The sequence below is a fragment of the Sander lucioperca genome, chromosome 20, assembly GCF_008315115.2.
Source record: "Sander lucioperca isolate FBNREF2018 chromosome 20, SLUC_FBN_1.2, whole genome shotgun sequence".
NCBI lineage: Eukaryota > Metazoa > Chordata > Actinopteri > Perciformes > Percidae > Sander > Sander lucioperca.
The window spans coordinates 16,810,368-16,836,569 of record NC_050192.1 but is presented as its reverse complement, the minus strand read 5'-3'; the positions used below and the strand labels follow the sequence as shown (position 1 = coordinate 16,836,569).

The 26,202-nt window shown below is 42.1% G+C and overlaps 1 protein-coding gene across 4 annotated transcripts in view; it reads left to right on the top strand.

The window, feature by feature from the left end:
- The window catches only part of si:cabz01090165.1 (uncharacterized protein LOC100333421 homolog), a 471,441-nt gene that overhangs the window by 217,896 nt on the left and 227,343 nt on the right, over nucleotides 1-26,202 (top strand). For 3 of the 4 annotated variants that reach the window (XM_035995843.1, XM_031304122.2, XM_031304121.2), the window contains exon 4: nucleotides 20,845-21,041. The gene's annotated coding sequence lies outside the window, so the exon portion shown is untranslated. Of the gene's footprint in view, nucleotides 1-4,989; nucleotides 5,009-20,844; nucleotides 21,042-26,202 lie in introns of those variants that run through there. The other variant, XM_035995844.1, reaches the window with a different exon arrangement.

Sequence of the window (26,202 nt, the reverse complement as noted above, 5' to 3'; positions counted from 1 at the left end):
AACAGCAACCAGAACCTCTGAGCTAGCAAGCTAACGTTACACATTGAAAATGGCAAGTTTTGAAGAAAATTTTGATCGTGCAACAAGGCAGGCCCACTTGGTTCTGTTGGGGAATGACTGTTAAAGGTCCAATGTGTGGGAATTTCTCCCATCTAGCGTTGAGATCATATATCGCAATAAACTCTCTCGCGCCACACAGTTCAAATTACGTATTACAGCTACGGTCACTCTTTTTTCTGATGACGCCGGTCTCCTGCTCTTTTTAATATCCTTTTATATTTTCTGGGCAAAGAAGAAGACTCCAGTTCCTGAAATTTGGATTTTGAATACATGTGGTCCTCCATGTTTCCTTCTTCAAACTTGCCGGGGCCGGGAAGCTACAATACCCATTAGCAGCATTAGCAGCACCTGTGAGTTTATCATGTGACAGCGAAAACGCGAAATTATGTCCTGTATGTCTCTTACCGGCTAACGTATTTCAAGATGGCGCATGAATATGGAGCGTCTACCCCAGTTCATGAGAATGCAAATGTAAAGTTTCAAGCCAAAAGGAATACTTGGAATTGATGGTGGAGGTAAATATTCACGAAAAAGAACAAGTTTGTGAACGGGCAACACAGATTTTGATAATGAACAACTAAACACACTTTACACACTGGACCTTTTAAGATTTTCAAAGAATATGTTTACGGCTCCATCCTGTAGTGTGATTTGCAAAAATCCACCGCTCCCTGTTCAGATTCACCAATCAGGGCCAGGGGGGGTGTCTAACTGCATGTCAATCACTGCTCATGCACACGCATTCATTCTCCCTTGTGGGGCTTAGGAGACCGTTTGGCCTGTAGCAGAAAGGGGGGGAGGGACTGAGAAGTTGTTTTAGTTCAAATTCTTTGGCTAAGTCCTGGATCTTCACAATCCTACCTACAGCACCTTTAAATAGCTCACATTACTGTATTGCAATGGTTGCAGTTGAGCCGGCTAGCCAAATTTTCCTCTAACTCCCAAGCAGGTGTAATTTAGAGTCATCATTAAGTAACAAAACAATCGGGTCAGTAGGAATTCGACATCCTATCACATCAGATATTATTGATGTTGTTTTATTCCAGAAAGCATGCACCTGTTCACACTCCCAGACCATATGCAGGAAAGTTCCAGTTTGTTTGGGTTGACAGAACGTGCAGTAGGGAGTTGGAATGACTCCAGACGTATCTCTTCTGACGAGTCCAATATGTCCCATATGTTGAAGTGGATCTGCTGGGGAGTTCATCAGGGCATTTCTAAGTCTATTTTTATACAAAGAAAATGACACGGAGGAAACCACTAAATGTACATTTTCATTCCACAAAAGTGTAAATTGTCCATTTGTAATACATGTAATGTTTGGCTGCCAACAGTGATCTTGTATGGATTCATAGATATACCGGAAGAAAAGAGCTTCATGTGTTTGTTTTTTTTAATTATTTGTAGGTTTGTCTCCCTTTATGACAGAGCAGCCAGACAGTCTGGTGACAGTGAAATTAGTGGTATTCTCTCTCCCTCCATCTCTCGCTATGGTTACGTTGTTAGATTATACTATAGGCTCTCATTTCACTAAATGGCAGACAGACAGACTCATGGGACTGTAAGTGACTGTTTTTCTGAAGTAACACAAGGTAACACGAGGTTTTGATAAATGGGCTGAGAGGTTTGCATTTTGATTACAAATGGGGCTGCAACTCCTGTGCAGATCCGTTTGTATTTTAAAATCTGATGTCAGAAGTCATCGCAAGTCTTCTTTTATTTTGGAGGTGACCAAATACAATTTTCAAAAGATTATATAGTCCAACATGCCGCATCAAACTGATTCACGATGCATTGTTACATCCCTAGTGTGAACAGATGGACAGACACAGTAAGGAGAAAAAAAGTGAGTGAATGTGAAGTAAAAGAGCTGGACGAGAGTGACAGGACTGTGCTGTGAAAGAGAGCAGTGATGAGAAAGCTTTTTGAAGATGTTGATAGGAGCTTTCCCTCTGATTAAAGCAATGAAGATTGAGAGAAGGAGAAGGAAGAGATAGGGAGGCTGCGGAGGCTTTGAGGAAATGATCATTATCCTCCATCTTCGTATACTTCTTTACTGAATCAGACCGCTGATCCTCACATTAATTATATTTAAATGGAGCCCTTTGGATGCTTCTTGCTCTGTGCCGCTCCATCCGCAAAACTCGGCCTCTGTCCTCACTTTACCTTACAACTATTCTCCCTTTTTTTCCAAGAAGTTATATTCATTCTGTTTCCATTTTCAGAGCCCTCCTCATTCCTGCCAGCTGTCTGTGGAGATTATACTTCACTAAGCATGCCACAGGGAGAAAATAATATTAAGAAAATATTAAAAAAAAAATCCTGTTGTGGTGCTCGACTTAAGCCGTTGACTCATATGAACTTTTGGACAATCTCCAGAGAATGTCATGTCTGGCTCCAACTCATAGGGCCCTATGTTGCACCTGGCGCAGCGCAGCGCAAAGATTGACGCAAGTGTCTTTGCTAGTTTAAGACCGGCGCAGTTGTCAATTTCCCGTCAAGCGCCCACGTCGTTTAATTAGCAAATGCACCTGCGCCCATCTATTGCGCCCATGGGCGTGCTGGTCTTACAGGGAGGTGTGTTCAGGTGCATTCTGGGTGTATTGCTCTGTTGAGGCAGTGGGAAGTGATCGCGCCATTGACCAACAAAAACCTGGTATTTCTGTACGTTTTTGCCACTTCCTGTTTTATGTTGATACTCCCTGTCTTGTCTCGTTTCAGCTCACTTTAAGGTCCATGCTGCTATTTGGATGCTTTTATATAGGCCTTAGTGGTCCCCTAATACTGTATCTGAAGTCTCTTTTATATAGGCCTTAGTGGTCCCCTAATACTGTATCTGAAGTCTCTTTTATATAGACCTTAGTGGTCCCCTAATACTGTATCTGAAGTCTCTTTTATATAGACCTTAGTGGTCGAGACACTTTACAGATAGAGTAGGTCTAGACCACATTCTATAATTTACAAAGCCCCAACAATTCCAATAGTTCCCCCAAGAGCAAGCATTAGCAGTGGCTATTGCGACAGTGGCGAGGAAAAACTCCCTTTTAGGAAGAAACCTCGGCAGACCCAGACTCTTGGTGGGCGGTGTCTGACGGTTGGGGTTATGACGGTACGGGATGTAGTGTGGCATAGCAGAGCATGGGTGGACGCGGCAGGATGCAGCAGGACGTAGCCAGACATTGCAGGGAATCGCAGAGCGTAGCAGGGTGTAGCAGGTCCATAGCCACAGCTGCACCCAAGACCCAGATCTCGGTGTCACCATAGTCCGAGGCGATGTTCTGGGCGAAGAAGAAACATAAGGACTCCGGGGAGTAAACTCCCCAGAGCTAGGTTAGTAACAAGCACTTCTGGGACAGGATGTGCATAAAAGGAAACAAAAGAAAAGACCGTGTCATAAGAAGGAAGGAACTTCCTCGGCAGTCTAGAATTATAATAGCATAACTAGGAGAGGCACTATATTATTGATTATACGATAGGTAAATCTGATGACTGTAAAGAGAAGCAGAGAAATATATATATATAGACCTTAGTGGTCGCCTAATACTGTATCTGAAGTCTCCTTCCCGAAATTCAGCCTTGGTGCAGAATTACAGCCACTAGAGCCAGTCCCACAATGAGCTTTCCTTAGGATGTGCCATTTCTGTGTCTGTAGTTTGAAATGCTAATGAGGAGGAGAGAGAGGGGGGGGGCAAGGCTCGGTTTACACCTATCACCATTTCTAGCCACTGGGGGACCATAGGCAGGCTTGGGGAACTCATATTAATGTTAAAAAAAACCTATAATAAAGTGACATTTTCATGCCATGGGAACTTCTCACTTCATGTGTGATTACTGCCCCTCCCCTAAAGTGCTGCACCAGCGTTCAATTGTCTCCCCTGTGTCTGTGTCTATATACCTGCCCCTTTTCTCAGCCCTGTGCCAGTTTGTCTTGTACCGATTGTGTCAGCGTTCCAACCTTTTATTCCTCGTGTGTTTCTAGTGAGTTTTCGACCCTGCTTTGTCTTCTGGTTTTTCATCTCAGACTCTGAGTTTTTGGTACGTTCACCTGTGTTTTTTGATACAGCGTGAATAAACTGTTTGGACTTTGACACCAGAGAATGACAGTGTGTGAGCTTTCTGTCAGAGAATCTCTGGAGGGTCCGGATTGTCCATGTCAGACGCATTCTCACTTCAAATACTCGGTTTGGTTTAGTTTAGGCGAGGGGAGGTGCCTGGGTTTATTGTGCAGGAGGCTTACACACCACAGTCACATGGCCGGTTCGTGATTTGGCCGTTCCTCGAAATTTGTTGTTAACTCTTTATTTAGATATTTTCGTTGTAAATCAACCCGCGGTGAATTCTCCGGACAATGATCTGCTTTTTTCACACATGGGCTCAATCTGACATAACAGACTTTGTACTCGGGAGCTGGCAGGGTAAAGTCTTTCTAATGTTCGGTCCAACTGATTCAGACATACAGTATGCCTAGATACAGTATGTTCCTGGGTTGCAGTGCATGTGTGGAAGGGACTGTAGAGTTTGAGTCAGAGACTGAACTGTATGTTCTGTCAAAGTGTCCTTGATGAGCAGAATACAGTGACATCTTACCTGCACTGTAAGTGTGTGTGTGTGTGTGTGTGTGTGTGTGTGTGTGTGTGTGTGTGTGAGAGAGTGTGTGAGCAGCAGGTTAACGTACTGTAGATTGTGTGAAATGAATGAACACATGATGTGTTGAGAGTGAGACTTGGTGTCTTCTCCTCAGATTGTTCAAAATAGTAGATAGCTCATACAGGGGAAGGATTTAATTTTATTTTCTCTTTCCTTCCCTCCTCTCTCCTCTCTGATAATGGGATTTTTCGCTCTGCCACGAAATCCAGTCGGACTTCAAAAGGGGGCTGCTACAGCTTACCAGCTGTGTGTGTGGGATGTGTGTGTGTGTGTGTGTGTGTGTGTGTGTGTGTGTGTGGAGGTAAGTTTAGTGTGGAATCAGAACTCAGTTCAAGTAGAAATGCTTAGATTATTAATATTCTTTAAAAAAACAACCAAAAACCTCTGCTTACTGACTCTATGTTACACTGCACAGAGGTAGTAAGTGAACTCAGGGTGTGATTTGTGAAAAAAGCAGAGGGGGAGATGATTTTTGATCATGCGCAATAATTAAATCCCCTTTCAATACCACCATGGATAGATAGTGCCACTTAGCCAGCCGTGCCAAAACACTTATTTCAATTTTTTATTGGGAATTTTTAGGCCTTTATTTGACAGGAAAGCTGAAGACATGAAAGGGAAGAGAGAGGGGGGAATGACATGCAGCAAAGGCCCGCAGGTCGGAGTTGATCCCAGGCCCGCTGCTACAAAATATTTTCACCCACATTTTCGCTATTCTTTTTCCTAAACTTAACCAGTCGTTTTGGTGCCTAAACTTAACTGCCATAGTTGCATGAGGCTCACTTTTTCTGGCTAAACTCCAGTACCACGACCCCTGAAAGGACCGTCATCTGGCGGTGCCTGTAGCCGGCTCACGGTCACCTTTTGGCGGCTAAACAACTGCCGCTGGTAGCCGGCGTCCCGAAGCCTTGTAGCGGCTAAATACAACCAGCAGCTGCCGCTCGGATTTTATCGTTCTATGCCACTATGTGTTCACGTTACAGCACTTTACTTAGTTTAAAATACTTCTATTTTAGGTAAATAATGGTCTATTGGTGAAGTAGCATTGATCACGTTGAGGGGTGTGGGGGTGGGGGGGGGGGTAATTATAAAAATAATACAGCAGAGACCAGAAAGGGGGAAATCCCATGCATCCCTCCCGGAAAATTGCATCCTGGGTGATTGCCAAGAAATAGTTGTCCTAAAACTACAAAATGCCATTTAAACTAACTTCGACTCCATGCAGACTCTGTTAGGTGAAATGTGGTTCAACTGGGGATTGTCAAACTTATTTCAGCCTTCTGTCTGACCCGCCCGCAGTGCAGTGCTGAGTTCTTTCCCTCAGATATCAGCACCTAATTGTGACTGACTGAGTTGTTTTTCTCAGCCTTTTCCAACTTCAAGGTTTTCTTTTTTGTTGCTGATGGTGTGATGTGCTGCTCCTGTTAATCATCACAAGTGTACTACAGTATGTGTTCAATCAATCAATCAGCTGCTCAGCTGAATGTGATTTCATCTCATTGGAGCCTCTTGAAGCAAATTTGTCTTTGACTCGACTTAATCTCCATGAACAGATATCTGCAGAACGTTTGGTTGCATACAGGTAAACAGTCCGTGTAAGAGCCAGTTGTAATCTATTATCGTTGACACATTTTTTGTCACTTACGGTAATTGGGTGATTACTTACGGTAGTCATGGTGCCGGCGGAGGAAGCAGGAGGGACATCGTCTGTACCCCTGTTTGTTTTTTGTGAATGGAGAGATGGGGTGATGGAGGAAATCTTATTTTTGCGGGCCATTGTTTCACGTTGTTTAACGCTGTTTATCGTATGACTTTTGAACACCTTCTGTAGGCTATTGAAACACGTATGAAGCGTCTTGGATACAGAATCTTGTTTGTTTCTCCTGTCATTGGATCCTTGGGTCATTGACAGCAAGCATGTCGGACAGTTTAGTTTCCCCTACTCAGCTTCTAGGCAGCTACATTTTAGTTGCAGATCAGAATCCACTTTATTGGCCAGGTTTGCGTAAACAAACAAGGAGTTTGACTCCGGTAATCTTTGCTCTCAAAGGACAACACTCACTTAACATATAAAGAATAAAAAGTCATAGTGCAAGTCAGTTCAGTGCAATGGTAATATATTAATAACAATATTGTAATTGTAAGATTGAAATATACATGAGGTAGATGAGCAGAACAGTGTTGATTGACTTTGTTCGGTGTAAGGGTGGGGGCTATTTCTGAGCTTTTCAACAGAGTGACTTTAGCCTTAAGTCCATGTGGAGAGCAAAAGAGGCAGAACCCATCGGCAATCATCCTATGACGAGTTAGTCATTCATTATATTATTCATTACCAGGGCCACACCAAATCTGCAGATGCAGATTATCCACAGATTGTCCGCAGATTGCCTTAGGATTTTTAAACAAATACATTTTTTTTAAATGAAAGTAAGAATGTTAACACAACCCCACCCAAAACAGAATCCCGCAGATTTACATTCTGGATCACTGCTGAAAACTGTAAAAACTAAAATCCGCAGATTTTCTTTGGGTCTGTTCATTACATATGCAACTATCTGTTCATAGAGATTAGCCAAAATGTCACTGTAAACCATGACCGCCGCACAAAAGAGGAAGTCTCTGACCTGGATACACACTCAAAATACTCTTGAAATACTGGCCGTTGTCCCCAGAGGCTAAATTGCCAAAAGACTGATAGCCGTTGGCTTTCCTAGATTGGACTTGACTTTATCCATGTAGCTACTGTGAAAGTTATTTGGCTTTTGCAGTGGATTTTAGTGGCAATGCACATTTTCTCTGAAGCTTAACAATCCTAAAATATATCACATGAACATTAACAATAAATGAGCTTTTTAGGTGTATTTATTCACTTTAGACAAAGCCAAGTTTTTTTATGCTAAGCTAGGTTTAACCTATAGACATTACATTGATTACAAATCTCACTTTGAGGAAGAAAGGAACTATTCCTTTAATGCTCTATCCCGCTCCATCTTTTCATCCCTCTTCACTGCCCTTCAGTTCATCCTTTCACTCTCTGAAAAAGCAGCAGTGTTTCTAAATGTTCAGCTGTTACGTTTTCAAGGTGACTGTAAAAGCTTGGACACACATGAACGCGCGCACACGCGCACACACACACACACACACACACACACACACACACATACACAGAGGTGTACGGGCATCTGTGGCGCCTTTGTGACGAGGCGGCTCTAATTGGATTCCATGGTCGCCCTGGTGCTGAGAATTGATTGGTGACAGAAAGAGAAAGCCAGCGAGAGGCTAAAGGATGAAGGTGTCGTTGTGTGATGATGGGGTCAGAAACCTCTTTACTTATATACACACACACACACACACACACACACACACACGCACACACACACGCACACACACAGGCACAGACAAACCTCACATACATACTCACGTCTTATTGGCGCCAGTAATGTTATTCCATTACCACAAACCAAGAATATTACGGGTTGTAATCAACTGGAGGTTTTCATGACGATGAGTGTTTGAGGTCAACAATATGCCAGGATACACACACACACACACACACACACACACACACACACACTCAGATTGTAGAGACAGATATCAATGATGCTTCCCGACATTTAAGGTTTTTTCCCATCCTCTGTCTTTACAAAAAAAGGTATGTCTGCTTTTCTGGCATGACGGTAGAGAAGAAAAAATAGAGATACAGCACCATGAGCGTCGTTCTTTTGCCGCATGTCAATTAAACATATACGTCCCGACCCAGAGCATCAAGAAGTGACGCCAAGAGTCCCGCCCAAGGCACTTGACTGAGAGTCACTTTTTGACGCGCTGGGAGTGAGAATGTGTTGGATTGAACAGAAGACAAAAATCAACTTTGATTTTCACCATACTAAGCTACTCTGTAAAAGACACACACACACACACTCTGCACATTTTGTACGTGTTTGTAAGAGTACCTGCTACACACACACACGAACGAGTTTGGTTGCGTATGTGTGTAGAGAGGCTGAACAAAGCTGCAGTGATATAGAGAGGAGAGCAGGGAGGGTGGGGGAGGATGAGGGAAGTTTGTCTCTCTCAGCTTATCTCACCGAAGAGCGCTGCACCTGCTGCGGTTGCCAGGTTGCAGGGATGTTTACAAGCAGGGCAGAGTTTCCATGTTGGAGTGATTTTTAAGCAGAGGAGGTGAGTGGATTTAGAGGGAGCACAGTGGAAAGAATCCTGTTGCCATGTATATGTCAGGCTCTTCAGATTTGAAGTGCTTCAGGTTGATGCAGGGCACACCTTGCCAGGTTGGAGTGAGTTGTAAGCTGGTGGAGGGGAGGCCTGCGGAGGCAGATGTCAGGATATTTAGCAAGTGCAAAGGTTAATGTAAAGTACAGGGTCATTTTGGAGACATGGAGGCTCAGTTGCTGTCAGTGTTGCCAACTTAGTGACTTTTCAGACCACCCCTTAGTGACTTTCTTTTCACAAAAGCGACATAGCGACAAATCTGGCGACTTTCTGTAGAAAAGATGGTAGGACAGTACTGGCGAGCACCTCCAAAACAGTCACCTCTCTCTTCTGTTCTGTGACAGCGCATTCTTACTCCCATCGCGTAAAATACGGATGCTTGGTCAGGTGCCTTTGGCGTTGTTATTGACGCTAAAAGTCTCCTTTAGCGTCATATCTACACACGCTTTATCTAAACGCAACAGTTGGGTTTAGGAAAAGAAGAAAGCGAAGGTTGGGTTCATGAAATGTGACACGCGGGACACGATCCCCGGTCTCCTGGGTGAAAGCCCTGTGTTGTTTGACCCATCCACCCCCCCAACCAACCTCCCTACGGAGAATTCCGGTCTTTCATACTACTCGCTACCATTGTCACTCTTAATACTACGTCATCTTACAGCCCTGCGTAGCTGCTGCTTTGCCCGGTGCATCCTACACACAGCAGATCCCGCGCACGAACGTAGTGTTTAAACTTTACGGAGACAACCAAATAAATATTGACTCATCTCCACATAGTGAAATATCGATTTACAAAGCACATTTAACCTTGCTATATTATTGTTGAGCGTCATATACAGTACCTTTAAACAGACGGAGCATAGAAACAATGGCGCCACAGCACAAAAACGTCAAATTACTCCAGTTTAGGAATGAGGAGCTCATGTTCAAAGTGAGAAAACAAGAATTGAACCACAATAAAATAGCTAGGTCTAACCTTTTGCAAATAGACTCTTTGCGGATCAAAGTCACAGCTCTCGCGGAAGAGGTGAAAACTCTCAAAGAGAAGGTGAAAGAGCAGAAAACCCAACTCCAGCTAAGCCAAGATGAAACAGAGAGCATTACCTTTCATTAGGCTGAGTTGCTGGAATTATTTGAGGGATTGAGAAAAAATAAAATGAAAACCGATTCAGAACTCCGACAGCAGAAATGTGACAGTGAGACAAACGCCAGGAAAACTGTAGAAAAACTGAAAGAGCATTATGAGTCTGCTGTATCGAGAACACAAGCAAACCATGACAAGAGGCTGGCGGAGGAGAAGGCCATGCGCCAACAGCAAACGGACAAGCTACTGATCGTTGAGCAGCAGAAAGAAAAACTAGCGGCCGAGTTGGAAGAACTTAGAGCTACACTGCCCCGACTGGAGACGGAGTCCAAAAAGGTAGTGGTGAACCTGCGAAAACAGCTACGAGAAAGAGACAGTCTCATTGCTAGAGAAAATAAGATAAAGGATGATGCGCGAATGGAAGAATTAATTAAGCGCAAAGAACTGGAGATGATTATTGAAAAGCGCATTAATGGTCTGAAGAAGAAGGAAGATCTTACCGGAAAGATCTCGGCATTAGAGAATGCGGTCAAAGACAAACAAAATGTAATTGAAAAAAGAAATCTGGAGATATCTAGTTTATTGAAGGAAAGTACACAATTAAAACAGGATTGGGCTAAAGAAAAGGACAACAATGCTGTTATACATGTTAAATTAAACCAATTGAAAGGCACACTCAAAGACGTCGAGGACAATTTGAAAACGACACAGTCTGAGCTCAAAGAAACGAAAGAGGAGCTGAACAAGGCCAACCGAGAGAACACCGACCTGGGTGAAACCGTCACACATCTAAAACACAAACTGAAGGCCTGTGATCCAGACCTGATTAAGGAGAGAGAGAAAAACAGAAACATGAGCACCTAAAGCCCTTTCTGATTCTGATTCTATATGATGCGGTTCAAGGCCGATCTGCAGGCATGCATGGATTATACCTCTGACCCCAAGAAATGTATACAGAAAGTCATTGATGTCAAAAGACACTACATTGACAATGACACCCAAGTGCAGATGGATGGAAACACTGAAGCTGGTCTTAGAAAAACGCTTGCCGATAAAGACGTAATTATCAGCAGTTACAAAAAGTGCCTCGACAATTCGTCCAGGGCCCTGAAACGTTATGAAGAATTGACTCATCAGAGAGCAGTGAAAAGCAACCAGGACCACAGAGCCTTAATCAAAATAATCAACGAGATGACGATGGAGCAGCACAACTTAACAAAAGAACTCAAAGAATTCAAAACGGCTTCTTGAAGAGGCAAAAAGGCAGCCAATGCAGAAAGTAACGTCGTGGATAAATCAAAAAGTGCTGCAAAAAAACAACAATGTTATCTCAAAAAATGCAGAGGAACCACCATCCCTTCACCCAGGTGACAGCCAGCCAGAAGGCCTCCCAGATGACAATATTGTGTCATCTGTTCATCCCTGTGCTGAAGACACAATATCATCATCCACGCAGCTACATCAATACTTGGACGGTGTCATTCACGTGAGGCCGTATAATTCAGAGGGCAGTGATCTCCCAAAAGTTGACATCTAAAACTCCCCTTAATTTTTGCACCACGTCCATTCGCCCTTGACCCATGACACATCCTTCTCTGGAAAGCAGCACCATGTCTTCGCGCGTTGCGGTGATGGGGTCAGCCCTATGGTCCCACAGCCCTATAGTCCCACAGCCCAATGGTCCCACAGCCCAATGGTCCCACAGCCCTATAGTCCCACAGCCCTATGTTCCCACAGCCCTATAGTCCCACAGCCCAATGGTCCCACAGCCCTATGTTCCCACATTTCTAAGAATTTGTTTTTCACTGAAAATGAAGCCATATGTTCCCACATTTCTAGGACATTTTCATAATTAGGTCTTGTGTTCCTACATTTCCCTTCAATTTAAGCCCTATCCTCCCACATTTTGTAGGGTTAGGGTTAGGGGGATAAAGGGTTAGGGGGTTATGGTTAGTGTTAGGGGGATAAAATCTGATACAAATTTATGAAAAAGGAAATATGGGAACATAGTACCTCATTTTGGAAAAAAAATCTTAGAAATGTGGGAACATAGGGCTGTGGGAACATAGGGCCTAATTTTCTGTGAAAAAAAAATTCTTAGAAATGTGGGAACATAGGGCCTAATTTTCTGTGAAAAAAAAATTCTTAGAAATGTGGGGACATTGGGCTGTGTGAACATAGGCACGCTCCCGCAGTGATCACATGGTGCAGCATGTCAGGGCCACATGGTGGCTCCGTGAGAGTTTTCACCGAGTGCTTCAGTTTTCTCCCACACACCAAAAAAATTGTGACAGTAATTGTGATAATTATAATAAATTTCAAATAAAATTAACAACTTCAGCTCAAAGTCTGTTCTTGTATTTCCTGTATCTGTGATACCTCATGTATGATTTCAATATTTGAAACCTTCAAAGAGGTATACATACGCCTTTTCTAAAAACCCAGCACCAAACGGCAGACAGAGTTAGCTTCTCACTGGTAAACACAGTTGTTCATTTTTCCCTGTGGAGTCAGTGAAGACCAAAAACAGAGTAAATGATGGAGTTGTATGGGGAAACATTCAAATTGACTCCAAATCAACATTGCAAGATGTTTCTTATTTCTTAAAAAATTAGCAGTTCAATATTATGTAGAGAGATAATGTCTCAATAATATTTGTGTGAACAATTTGACAATCTGTGTGTAAATGTGTAATATGTAAATCAGGGGTGGCAAACCTGTGGCTCTTGAGCTGCCTCCTCCTGCCTGCTCTTACTATGTGGCTGGGGGCTGTGTTATGTCATATTTCAGATAAGTCGAAACACATTTGATATATCTGCCAATAGAGCTCAACAGTGTGGTTCCGGAAATAAAAATCCCATTGATTTTGATTTTTAGCCATGTCTAAACCACCTCCTGTAAAAGATCTTATGGAGAAAAATTACGCTACCCATGATCCTAAGCGTAACAATGATGTCGGTTATTGGTCCAACTCGCTGTTACCATGGAAACATTTACTGTACCGATCCGCGAAACCGCAGACGTCTAGATCAAGCTTCTACCAGTCAAGTCTATGATCGTTTCTGTACACAGTCTTGGACCTTTGCCTTTTTTCAAAATTGCAGATTTCAAAATGTTTTTTTGCGCCGAATCAAATGTTGTATATTCACGATTCATCTCGTAGCTGGTTGGCTTGGTGCCAGACTTAAAACTCTTTATATAAGCAATTTTTGAAACATCAATGGAACAATTGAATGGAGAAAAACATTTCCAAAACCAGAGCCGTTAAAAAAGTGGGCGGTCACTGTTGAGCTCTAGCCTGGTCCTACCAGACTCTGGTCCACTAGCCTGGTCCTACCAGACTCTGGTCCACTAGCCTGGTCCTACCAGACTCTAGTACACTAGCCTGGTCCTACCAGACTCTGGTCCACTAGCCTGGTCCTACCAGACTCTAGTACACTAGCCTGGTCCTACCAGACTCTGGTCCATTAGCCTGGTCCTACCAGACACTGGTCCATTAGCCTGGTCCTACCAGACTCTGGTCCATTTCATCTCTACAGAGAGTCTGGCCACTCTTCATTGCAGGTGTTAACTTCCTTGAAGGCGGGTACTCTGTTGAAGTTTAAAACTATTGGATCTGCCCAGAGCCACTCTGGAGCTGCCATAACCAATCGCTAACGTTTCTCTTTAAATAGGTGTATAATAGTAATTTGATCCAAATGATTTTTGGCTTTTGACAGAGTTTCTAGTTGCCAGGTTTGATTATTGTAACTTGTTTACCTGACTATATTTTTGTACACGAGAGAAATCATCGAAATTAGAGATATGTGAATGTGTTTTGGCTTGGGGGGAAGCAGGAAAGATTTATGTTGCCAGATTTGAGGACGGCTGCCAGGTTGATGTTTAAAGTTCTACACTTTGGGTATTGATGATATCCCTAAAAGGAGGTTATTGATGCATGATGGCAGAGGTAAGGTTTCATTAACACTGTTGGAACTTGCCAGGTTGGAGAAACAGATGAAGCAATCAGGTAGAGCTAAGGGGAAAAGCAGGTTATTTCATGTTCGACAAGGCGTAGAGAGTTACGGTTGCCAGATTCAAGCGGGTCCTGCAAGTTGAAGTAAAAATTGCATTTTGTGTTGCCACTTCAAATACTATCAGCTGCAGAAGGATGTTATTTCCTGTAATGACCTGGAGTTGCCAGGTTGTATCATTTTAAGTTTGACCTCCGAGATATTGGCCATCAGACTTTTGAGAAAAACGGGGTAATAGGGAACAGAAAAAGCGGTCATTTGGAGTGGGACAAGTTGTATTTTTCCATCGCGGCGTGGGGTTGCCAGGTTAGATTGATATCAGTTTGCACTGAAAGACATACAGACAAGAGTGAAACAACAAAAAACACAAAGTCTGTTTTTAGTAAATACAGAAGAGCATTATTGAGTGCAGGAATGAGGTATCAACACTGTGTGAAGTTGGATCTGTGTTCTCAAATTCAGAATGGGGATAGTCAAGGGTGTGAAAATCACTGAATGATCTACCTTTGCTTCTTTTTTTGAACTTTTTGGACTGAAAATGTCTTGTTTAATTCCACCACACGTGTGTGTATGTGTGTCTTTGTGTGTGTGTCTGTGTGTGTGTGTGTGTGTGTGTGTGTGTAAGATGAGCAAAACAAAACGTGTCAGTGTTTTTAACCGAAGCCTGGGTGGGGGTTGGGGGGTTAGTGCAAGGAAGCACGGAAGGGACGGGGGGGGACGGGATGAGGAGGAGGGAGGGGCGAGCTAGCCTCTGTTTTGTTTGAAAATACTTTGAACGTCAACAAGAAATAACGTCACCCAACATCGCTTAGAGCACCTTTTAATAATAGTAATAAATAATAGTAAAAAGATCCAAATAATTTTGGCTTTCAATACAGTTTCAAGTTGCCAGGTTTGATTATTGTAACTTGTGTCCCTGCAAATATTTTGAATGTGAATGGGTTTTGGCTTGGGGGCTGGCCTGCCTTGTTGGACCATACAAATCTTCTTCTAAACTTGCCATTATCAACATGTAGCTTGCTAGCTCAAAGTTTGTAGTTTCCTAATGCAAACAGAGTTTTAGAACAGCAACACTAGCATTGGGTACTGAGACGCGGTGCTAATACAGCACCGGAACCTTAACGGCCGGTTTCTATGGGACAGAATAGCAACGCGGATTTCGGTGCCTCATTTAGGTGCCACTTGAATGCCTGTGCTGCTCTGATACTTCAAAACAGACGTTACAGGCAGCAGAAAACATCGCTGCATGTGGTGCTAGTTAACACTGCACTTGACAGCAGGTAAAGGTAACGTTAGCCTACCGTTAGCTAGTAGCAGGCTTAAACACGGTTAAAATGCTGACAGCTAAACGATGTAAAATTGTGACTGTATTTCACTATAGAGGATTCCAACACCTGGACGTCCAACAGCCTGCAACTGCCGTTGTTGGCACCACAAGGTCTAAGCCTTGTGGTGCATTCAAAGTTATTGTAAAATACCCATTTCCAATCTAGTGGTTGTTTTTGTCGTTTAGCAGCAATTTACTGGTGAAAGAAGTTATTGTTATTACAATATTAATACATCATTTAAATTTGACCATATGGCCTTAGCAATAAACAAGCCGTTCCTTGATGTCGTCATTTTGTGCTCCTTTTCTTTAAAGTATCAGGTACCGTTTAGGAACCGGCATCGTTTTAAAAATATAATTTTAGCACCGGTCTCAGAAAAAAAAAACGATACCTAACCCTAAGCAACATACAGAGTGGAAGGTGAGGGACATGGCGCTGGGTGTCACACAATTATCCTGGAAATGGACTCCCATTGATCAAGACTAGCCTCTGTAAACTATAGAGTGTGGTGTAGGCCTACTCTATCTGTAAAGTTTTCTGAGATAACTTCTGTTATGATTAGACACTAAAAATACAACTGAATTGACTTGAAGTTGCAACAGTAAGTTAGTATCATTTCACTGTAGTTCTGAAACTGTATGTCTGAGCCAAACGCTGCATGCTCAACACCTCATACACTTAACACTTTAGGAGCAGAATAGACTGCTGGTTCACACAAGACACTTCTCATCCTTCATATTTGATAATGTGTGGCTTCCTACCAAGATCAGAACACTGGACAACAGCCAGAAGCAGCTTTTGGGAGGTGTTTTGGTAAAACTCCAAATTCAGGTTGTTTCTGTAACATCACGGAATTGTTGCCGGTGTTTTAAGCGGAGTTTGGAGCCAAAGGCGACCTCCACTATAATCACACAGGATCCCACCCACCCCCTTCACCAATCCTTTCAGTTACTGCCATCAGGTCAACGCTACAGAGTCCCATTTGCAAGGAAAAACTTTTATAAAAAAAAATCCTTCATCACCATTGCCATCACCACACTGAACTGCCATACATACATACACATTTCCTGCGACACCAGAGCAATCCCGGAAGCGGGACTACATGGATATAGACTAGGGCTTCAGTGTCTTCAGTGTCCAAGGACACTTTGACATGGGACTGCAGGGCCAGCGATTGAACCACCACCTTCTGATTGGTAGGCTCTACCACCTGAGCCACAGGCACCCCTGGTCACAGTCACCTTTTGTTAGCTAAACTCAACTACCAAGGCCGCTGATAAGACAGACAGTTCACATAGCTCTGTAGTCAGCTACCAGTAACCTGTTGGCGGCTAAACTCAACTACCAACTACCGCTAATAGCTCAGTAGCCGCGTCACGTGACCGGTCAGCGGTCGCCTATTTCGTAAGATATCATACAAATTGGTGTGCATAAATATACATAATATATCACATGAACCCATTAATGTGAATGCGTTGACATGAGGCAAAGAAATGCATTACAACATTTAAAAGCAGCATTTGGAAGAAAATAAAACCCACTGCAACAAATCACCTCATTCCCACAACGGATTGAAACAATCAACAGCAAGACAAAAAGTTTTTCCTTTCATATTCACGGCAATTGGTTTCTTCCTCTTCTGTCTGCGTGCTGAAGATCAGCAAAGCCCTGACACCAAAATCTGACACTTCCTGCTGAAGTTTTAGATAGCTGAAACCTTCTTTTTTTTTTTCTTGCTTTCACACTCAGTCATAGCTGCAGGAAATATCCGAATGTGACAGCGTGTTTGCTGCTTCTAGCAGGCACCCACAGGAAACAGAAAAACTCTGCAAAGTACAGAACCGATTACTGTTTTTTTATTGGAGTTCCAGAGTTGACTTTTCCTTTAATGACCACAGAGTCCCAGGGGACGAATAGAAAGGTGGACATTGGACAAAGCAGGAGTAGGGCTGCCAGCATTTCCGTTTTCTTTTTTTTTTACAAAATTGCTGACAGTTCCCAACCAGAAAATGTGCTTAGAAACCCAGACAATTTCCTGCAGTCACCTATTTAGTCTTTTCCACTTAAGTCTCAATGGGTCTTTTTATAACTGTGGCAACACTGTTTAGGAAGTGGGCCAAACTCATCTCCCATATGTCTCGGTGGGAGACTGAATGTTGAGTCTCTTAGTGATGGTGAAAGTGAAATGTACTGTTTCTGACAGAGAGAAAAGGCAGCAGTATTTAGTCATCACTAAATATGGCTGCCGCGAAAGACAGAAGAGATGTAACTAAGAGACAGGGGGATGGAGAGAGAGACAGACGGAGAGGGACTTTTGATTCATTTATTTTAATTTAGCACGTAAAAAGAACAACTTAAAAAACAACAATAATCATACATATATGAGATATTGAGTCAAAATGACATGCAAAGGAAACCCAGAAAACCTTCAAGGGGCTTGACGATCGTCAATTATGGGTTCCCTATAATAATACCGTGAATAAAATAAAAATTAAAAAAAACATAGTCTGTGAAATGAAAAAGGGACGGAAGAAAGGTCCAATTAAACAAGGAGAGAAAAGGAAAAGTAGCAAAACAAAACAAGAAACATGTTAGGTTATTGATACAGTATAATATATTTCACAGATTTTTTTTCAATTGTAAAGGAGAAAGATTCTGTCGGCTGCGAGGGAAAGAATTCCATATCTTACTTTAAAACCTCTATAATTAATACTGAATTGGGTAAAAATGGTTTGCGTTTGGGAGGTGGGGCGAATCTGGACTGCTTTGAGAGTGGGATAACTGTGAAAGTGATTGTTAGGAGTTAAAAGATTGCAGACAACTAGGTGGTAGAGTTTTTTTTTTTTAAAGCTCCATTAACAAATTGGGCAACATGAAGATCGTTAATTTGATAAATGTTTAGAATGCCAGGTTTGAGAAAACCCTCACGACGAAAGTTGTATTATTTAATGTGGGCTTGTGCCTCTTGAAATTTGTCCGTTTATTCAATGCCTTCTTTTCTGTAAAACCCTCTCACAGATAAAACATACCCTTATTTAAAGGTGCTCTAAGCGATGTTGGGTGACAGCACTTCTTGTTGATGTTCGAAGTATTTTCAAACAAAACGAGGCTAGCTCGCCCCTCCCTCCTCCTCATCCCGTCCCCTCCCCCTCCCTCCCGTGCTTCTGCACGCTAACCCCCCAACCCAACCAAAAATTGTTGATTCTTTCCTGATTTCCGAACAGAAAGTGTAATCAGAGCGCTCTGATTGGGGACAGATGTCTTCCATCTGTGCTGATGATTTCCATCAAAGAAACTGAGAAGCAAATGTGCAAACCAGAGAGCTAACTAACTACCTGCATTTGTGTCATCTTTTGACCTTTGGTATTCCATGGTATGCTTCCATTTACTGCTTAAAACTCTTATTTCATTAATCAAGTATTTAAAAAAGACCGTAGTTTAATATGGGGACAACTTTTGTCTTGCTTTTTTTAGCTGTAGCTAATTAAAGGTCCTATGACATGCTGCTTTTTGGATGCTTCTATATAGGCCTTAGTGGTCCCCTAATACTGTATCTGAAGTCTCTTTATATAGACCTTAGTGGTCCCCTAATACTGTATCTGAAGTCTCTTTTATATAGACCTTAGTGGTCCCCTAATACTGTATCTGAAGTCTCTTTATATAGATCTTAGTGGTCCCTTAATACTGTATCTGAAGTATCTTTTATATAGGCTTAGTGGTACCCTAATACTGTATCTGAAGTATCTTTATATAGGCCTTAGTGGTCCCCTAATACTGTATCTGAAGTCTCTTTTATATGGACCTTAGTGGTCCCCTAATACTGTATCTGAAGTCTCTTTATATAGGTCTTAGTGGTCCCCTAATACTGTATCTGAAGTCTCTTTTATATAGACCTTAGTGGTCCCCTAATACTGTATCTGAAGTCTCTTTTATATAGACCTTAGTGGTCCCCTAATACTGTATCTGAAGTCTCTTTTATATAGGCCTTAGTGGTCCCCTAATACTGTATCTGAAGTCTTTTATATAGGCCTTAGTGGTCCCCTAATACTGTATCTGAAGTCTCTTTCCCGAAATTCAGCCTTGGTGCAGAATTACAGCCACTAGAGCCAGTCCCACAATGAGCTTTCCTTAGGATGTGCCATTTCTGTGTCTGTAGCTTTAAATGCTATTGAGGAGGAGAGAGGGGGGGCAAGGTGGAGGGTGGGGGTGTGGCCTTGACCAACTGCCATGCTTCGTTTGTTTGAAAGCCATGATGTCTCTCTCTTTCTCATGGACGGGCCACATTCTCTGGGCGGGCAAAGCAGAGAAAGGGGAGGTAACCTTTCCCCTTATGACGTCATAAAGAGAAGATTCCAGATCGGCCCATCTGAGCTTTCATTTTCTCAAAGGCAGGCGCAGGATACCCAGGGCTCGGTTTACACCTATCACCATTTCTAGTCACTGGGGGATCATAGGCAGGCTGGGGGGACTCATATTAATGTTAAAAAAACTCATAAAGTGACATTTTCATGCCATGGGACCTTTAACACAAATCACTTTTTCGCTTTTTACTGTCTATACAGACAGATTTCACCAGTTCAACTTGTATGCTTATCAAATGAATATGTTACTCAACTAAATGGTTTGGCACTGCGTTCTCCAGTAGTATTAGCAAGTAGTATGTGCAAAATAAGGTATGACATGAGCTACTACTGTTCTTACTGCAGTTTTAAACTGAATACTTGAGTTTATGTTGCTTATAACAATTACTTATAAATGTTAAAAGCTAAAGTTAATTAGATTTAAAGAGAGATTTTGCTGATTTAAATCCAGCTCTGTGTCATGGCAGTGTGGACAGTGTGTTTAGATAAATGCTGTGTGGCTTCCCTCCATGGCGCCAGTGCACTTTGCAGAGCTCTGCCAAAATGACTTGGAACAGGAACATGGGCATCACGTCACGGAGGGTCCGCCGGATTTCAGGAGACCACGAAAGCTCCGAGCTCCGTGCACTGGTGCCACTGAGGGAAGCCACACACACCTTTCATCTGCACACATTGCCCATACTTCCTAGTTTGGGGAGTGAGTTGTCTATATATTTGTAAAAGAGACAAATCTTCCTCTTAATTCACGCATATACATACATATCCTCTGCATCTATGTCTATACTGTCATTGATAAGCCATGGGAAGGAATGGTGCCTTTTTTCTTTTACCCATGATGCTTTCTTTCCTCCTTCTGTCTGACCTCTCTGTATTTTTTTTCTTTCTGCACTTCTCTCATCTCAGTCTGTCCCTGTCCTCTCTTCTTTTCCGAGTGATGGACGTTTTTTTTGCTGATTGAAGGAACATGTCACTTCACCAGCCAAGTTGCTTTTAGGCTGCTCGGCCGTCCTCTCGCTGCATCTGTCCACTCGTCTGCCTCATCCCTCCTTTTCTCCCCCTCTCTTCTTTAAACCTTTTCCCCTCTTCTCACCACTTATCCTTTTCCTCTTGCTCTCTCTGTGCAGGGAATCTTGGCACACTTTGACGGACAGCTGGCTGAGCCAATGACAAACTTGGAGGACTTTTAAGGCACATCACCCGGGTCCTCCGGTCAAACCTATGTGGGCATGCGCACCACGTGTACGTGCATGTGAACCCGGATGAGCGCCAGCACTGATCCGTGCCCTGTGAGAAGAGGACGGCCCCCCTCCCTCTAAAAGAGGTAGGCTGCTGTGCTTGTATGATTAGCTATTTTTCTTTAACTTTCATGTGTTCATTATAATTGATTTATCTTATATTAATCTAAATATTAAACGTCAATATTAGGCTTGATGCTTCTTCTGCTTCCTACTTTGATTGGCTGAGCTTGATGGTGTCAGATTGGGTTTGACTGGTGGAGGTGACCACCATAACAGGAGTTACGTAAAGTGTGGGCATTTCAGAACCAATCCATGGTTACCCAGAGGTTTTAAAGCTATAGTGCATAGTTTCTGTCGCCCCCATGAGGAATTCTAAGTAATGACAACAACACTGTCGGAGCGTCCACATGATACAAGCCTTCCATGACCCCTCCTCCAAGCAGCTGCTAGTAGCCAAGGAGGACACGGAGGATTAAAAAAAACATGGACTCTTCAGAAGAGAGATTATCGTCACTCGAGTTTCTGCATGGGAAAGTCACCGGACGCCACAATCTTCTGAACATAGTCATACTGAGAAATACAGAGAGAGTTGTGTGGAGCTGATAGTCTTAACCCTTGTGTTGTCTTCCCGTCCACCATGAACTTGTTGTCTTTGTTTATAGTGCTTTTTCAATGCTTTTTTTAAAACATTTTTGTCACTTGTTTTAACTTCTTCTTTGTACATGATCAATAAACCTAATTTAAATGACATTATAACTAACTTGAGTTAAAACAAAGACAAAATTATGACTTATTTTGACAAATAGTTAAGATCAGAGGATGTCGAGTGGATCACAGAATGGTACAGTATATGTGTAAATTTAGTCAGGATACTGTTTTGAAACCATTTAAACATTTTCTTCAAATGATATTAAAATTTAATAAAACACCCAAAATGCAATCATAGTAACCATTAAGTTTACCTGTGAAGAAAGTTGCATGGTTTCTATACATCGTACATCCATGCATCCAAGTTATTGTTGGGCAATTTGGTTCAATTGGTTGAAAGTAATCCAATTGAAAACGAGTCAAATTTGACCCGAGGACAACACAAGGGTTAATTAGCTTTGTAGCAACTCATTTGATAATGGCTCGAATGGAACAGACGTTCATTAATATCAAAAAGTTACGCACTAAAGCTTTAACATCCACTGGCCAAAGTAACTGTGAAGGAGAAAGATCTTTGACTTGCCACATGGTTATATGGTTATGGTCGTTAATGCATCTTGCCTATTTTTGTTGGAGCGACAGTTGTAGTGTGGAATATACTTTTGTGTGGGGAAATGTTAGAGAGCCACAATGCTTATCAACGGTAGAAACTTCAATACAAACTTCATCATGTATCTATAGTATGGAGCACATTTTGAGTCCCACCCCGACCAGAGTGGGAAAAAATGTTTTAACCCTCATGTTGTCCTCGGGTCAAATTTGACTCCTTTTTTCGAAGTTTTTATATCCGAAATATGGCTCTCTTTCAACCAAATTTCCCCAAAAATAACATGCAACACTAAAATAAAAATTGATGATCACTACTTTCATAGTCTACCTGGGTCAAAATCTGTGATAATACATAAACATATGTTCCTTTGATCTTAACTATTAGTCAAAATAAAAAAGAAAAAAATTAGGCATAATTTCAAGTAAATGAGGTGCAGTGAACATAAATTCCAAAGAAGTGTAAAATGAATGGTAATAAGTTGGAATCAAGTTGGATAAGAAGATGTAAGACACACCTGGGGGAGACTTTACAAGCTACTTTATGCTTTATAAACAGGCAAACCAAACCAGGTCAATTTTGGTCGATAGGAAGACAATACAAGGGTTAAAGCTGCTGTGTGGTGGGATGCACTACCAACAATGTAAAGAACCCATGAAAGAGTTGACAGACGTGAGGAATCTGTAGGAAGGATGGAAAGACTGTGGGATCTTGACACTAAACCTAACATTATGCCAACCGTTACGTGTGCAGCAAGCATTTTGTCACCAAGTCAAACATCCGAATGTCAGTTTTAGGCTAACTATATTTCTGTAAATTAAGCTAAAGCATTTTGTTACCAAGTCAAACGTGCGAATTTCCGAGTGACCAACTTAACAGACTTAACCCGGCCTAAGTGACATGCGTGTTATTGTAGTCTAGATATCAGTATGTGTCCTCTGTACTCAGTTGTTTTAATATTTACTTATTCATGACAGAACAAAGTCCTTGTGCCTGGGCGTCTAGTCGTTAGGTTTCCATGGTCTTCAGGTCTGTTTCAGCTTCAGATATTTGGAATCTATGTCGGCTGAAAGGAATAAAAAGATTTTGCCTTTGAGTCGGACTCACTGGAACTTTTCCAGTAACTTGAATCGGTTGAAGATGACAAATTCCCTCACAGGAATTAATAAAGAGTAACTCAGCTTATTGGTGGTTGTGGGGTTTGACACAGAGACATTGCTGTTGTCAAATGTCCTCTCTCCACTTGGCTAGAACAGGTATGATGGATTACTTTTATATTTACATAGTTCACTGTGTTGTATTTTAGAAAGTAATGAGTTCAGTGTTTGCAGTCTGCTTTGATTGATTTCTCTGTACCTCAAGCACTTGGGTCATTTATTGTGTAAATTACTTTTCTCTTGTATTTCTCTTCAGCAGAGACTCATTATAACTCTGATATAAAGAGACAAACATACTGTCCAATCTAAGATCTAAAGCCATGTAGTTATGCTCAGTGTGTTGAGATACATTGCCTTTCTTACTGTTCCATTTTCACTCGACCGATCTGTGAGCTACAGTTGACTTGTGGAACATTTTACCCATAAGATAATGTAAAAATCAATGGAACATTGCAGACACTCCCGCTGTGTTGCTTACCTCGATGTCAAACACGATCAACTCCAGTCGGCCTTGGCTGCTGGGTGAGGAGAAAAAAAAGAAAAGAAAATCATCCCCCAAACAAGCATCAGTGCCAGTTTGTCTTTTCTGCTTTCTTGCGAGATAAATCATACCTTTTGAATTTGTTTAAAATGCTTACGTCAGAAGACGGAAATAAGATTTAAAAGCCGCATTTAAAGGTTAACACTAGGCCTGCACAATATTAACACCAAGAAATCTACAGCAAGATTTGATGGGCTTCAGCGGCCCGGGGGTGACTTCACTGCTGGCTTTCACACAAACTCATAATAGAAGAAGAAACATTTGCAACAACTCACAATTAAAGTGTGTATGTATGTGTGTGTGTGCGTGTGTGCATGCATGACAGTGACTTTAGCTAATGCAGCCTTAATAGCCACATTAGTTTCTTGCTCTGACTAAATCGTTTGAAGCAACTCAGACTGCAAAATAGGTCCATTAGGTAGCTATAGATCTTGTAACACACGCACATTAACTCACCGAAATGAGATCCTGAGACACAACAAACTTGCGTGCACCTACACACTTTACTCTCTCGTTCTTTTTCTCACAAAACGCACCCGACACATTGCAATTTGACTCTATACACACACACACACACACACACACACACACACACACACATACACGCACAAAGCGAGTCATATCTTCTCCCGCTGCCCCTCTGTCTCATTTAAGATTTTTCAATCCAAACTAATTTGCTGCTGCTGCTTTCACTGTGGCTGTGACAGGAGTTTCCTAATGAGAGCGAGTGCTCGCAGTAATAGCAGGTGTGGACCTTGAATCAGAATTACAGTAATGAGATGAAAAGGCCTAATGGTCACAAGCAGAATAATAAGTCCAGACGCAGGATGAGAGCATCAATAATGAGAGTGAAGGCTGGTACGCGAGTCAGCACAAGAACAAGAGGGAAAGGTGACTCGTGTGTGTGTGTGTGTGTGTGTGTGTGTGTGTGTGTGTTTTACTCTAATGAATGAACAGCAGAGCAGAGATCCTACACATCCGTCAACTCTGGTTTGCTTAGATCACATTTTTTCAAGTTTCTGAAGTTAAAGTTTGTTGAGCAGAGTGTAAAGAAAGTGCTGGCTGAATACTGAAGAGGTTTCCCTCCCTGTTGTTTTTTTCCTATTAAGATCTGCAGCGAGAGGAGAGAATGGTCTTATAAATAGTGATCATTAGCGGCGAAGCTGCCATGTTGGAGCGTTGTTCCTGCGGGGCTGTTGGGCAGGAAGTTTGCCCTCGGTTATCATGTGCGTGTGACGGTTAATGGTGCAATGACAAGCTTTTTTATTGTGACCATACAGCCATTATCCACACGTATGCAAGTGCACCTCAGCGGATGAGTAAGCTACAGACTGCAGCATCTCTCGTTATTTCGGAACACAAACTGCAGACCCACCACGTTGCTAAGCCTGTGCCGGTGGTTACAGAGCCGGGAAAGGTTTCAGGGGTAAACTTGTTATTGACAACGTGCACAGAATAGTTATCCGTGAATTCCACATCTTCAAATTAGTCATTCCTACAAACAAAATGTACTACTACTATAGTAGTGTCTCTGTGTGTGCTTATGTGTTGTTGATGCCTTCTAATGTGTGTCAATGTTAATGTGCGTCATCCCTTTTAAATAAGGAAATAAAAAAATAAAAAATTTAAATTAAAGAAATAACAGCAAAAATATTAAACAATGTCATCGACATTTAACGTGTATTTGTAAGATGTCAAAGAAAAAAGTATATCCACATATTTCCACCCAGGTAAGACTTAATAAAACTAACTTTCTGTCATATTTGCTGAAACTGTCCCTATGTTCCAGTAGAACTACATGAAGCAGGTCATTTAAGAAAAAATAATCTGGATCCTCTGGCACCACCTACAACCTGTAGTGCAATTTGCAAAATTCCTGTTCAGATGCACCAATCAGGGCCAGGGGGGGTGTCTAACTGTGTGTCAGTGACTGCTAATGCACACACATTCATTCTCCCTTGTGGGAGGAGGGGCTTAGGAGACCGTTTTGGGCTTTAGCAGAAAGGGGGGAGGGACTGAGAAGTTGATGTTCAAATTTTTTGGCTAAATCCTGGATCTTCACAATCCTACCTACACCACCTTTAAACCCAAGCATCGCATTTACATTCCAGAGTCCCTGTTTGCTGTGTTTTTTTTTTTTGTTTTTGTCTCAGGGTACACAGTTTTGGCTGTTCTTATGAACCATTTGTACATATAGCTACGAAAAATAATGCACTGTAATTCCCATGTATTGCACGCAGCTATTGCTGTATGCACCACACTGACTGCTGCTGTATAACATAAAACACAGG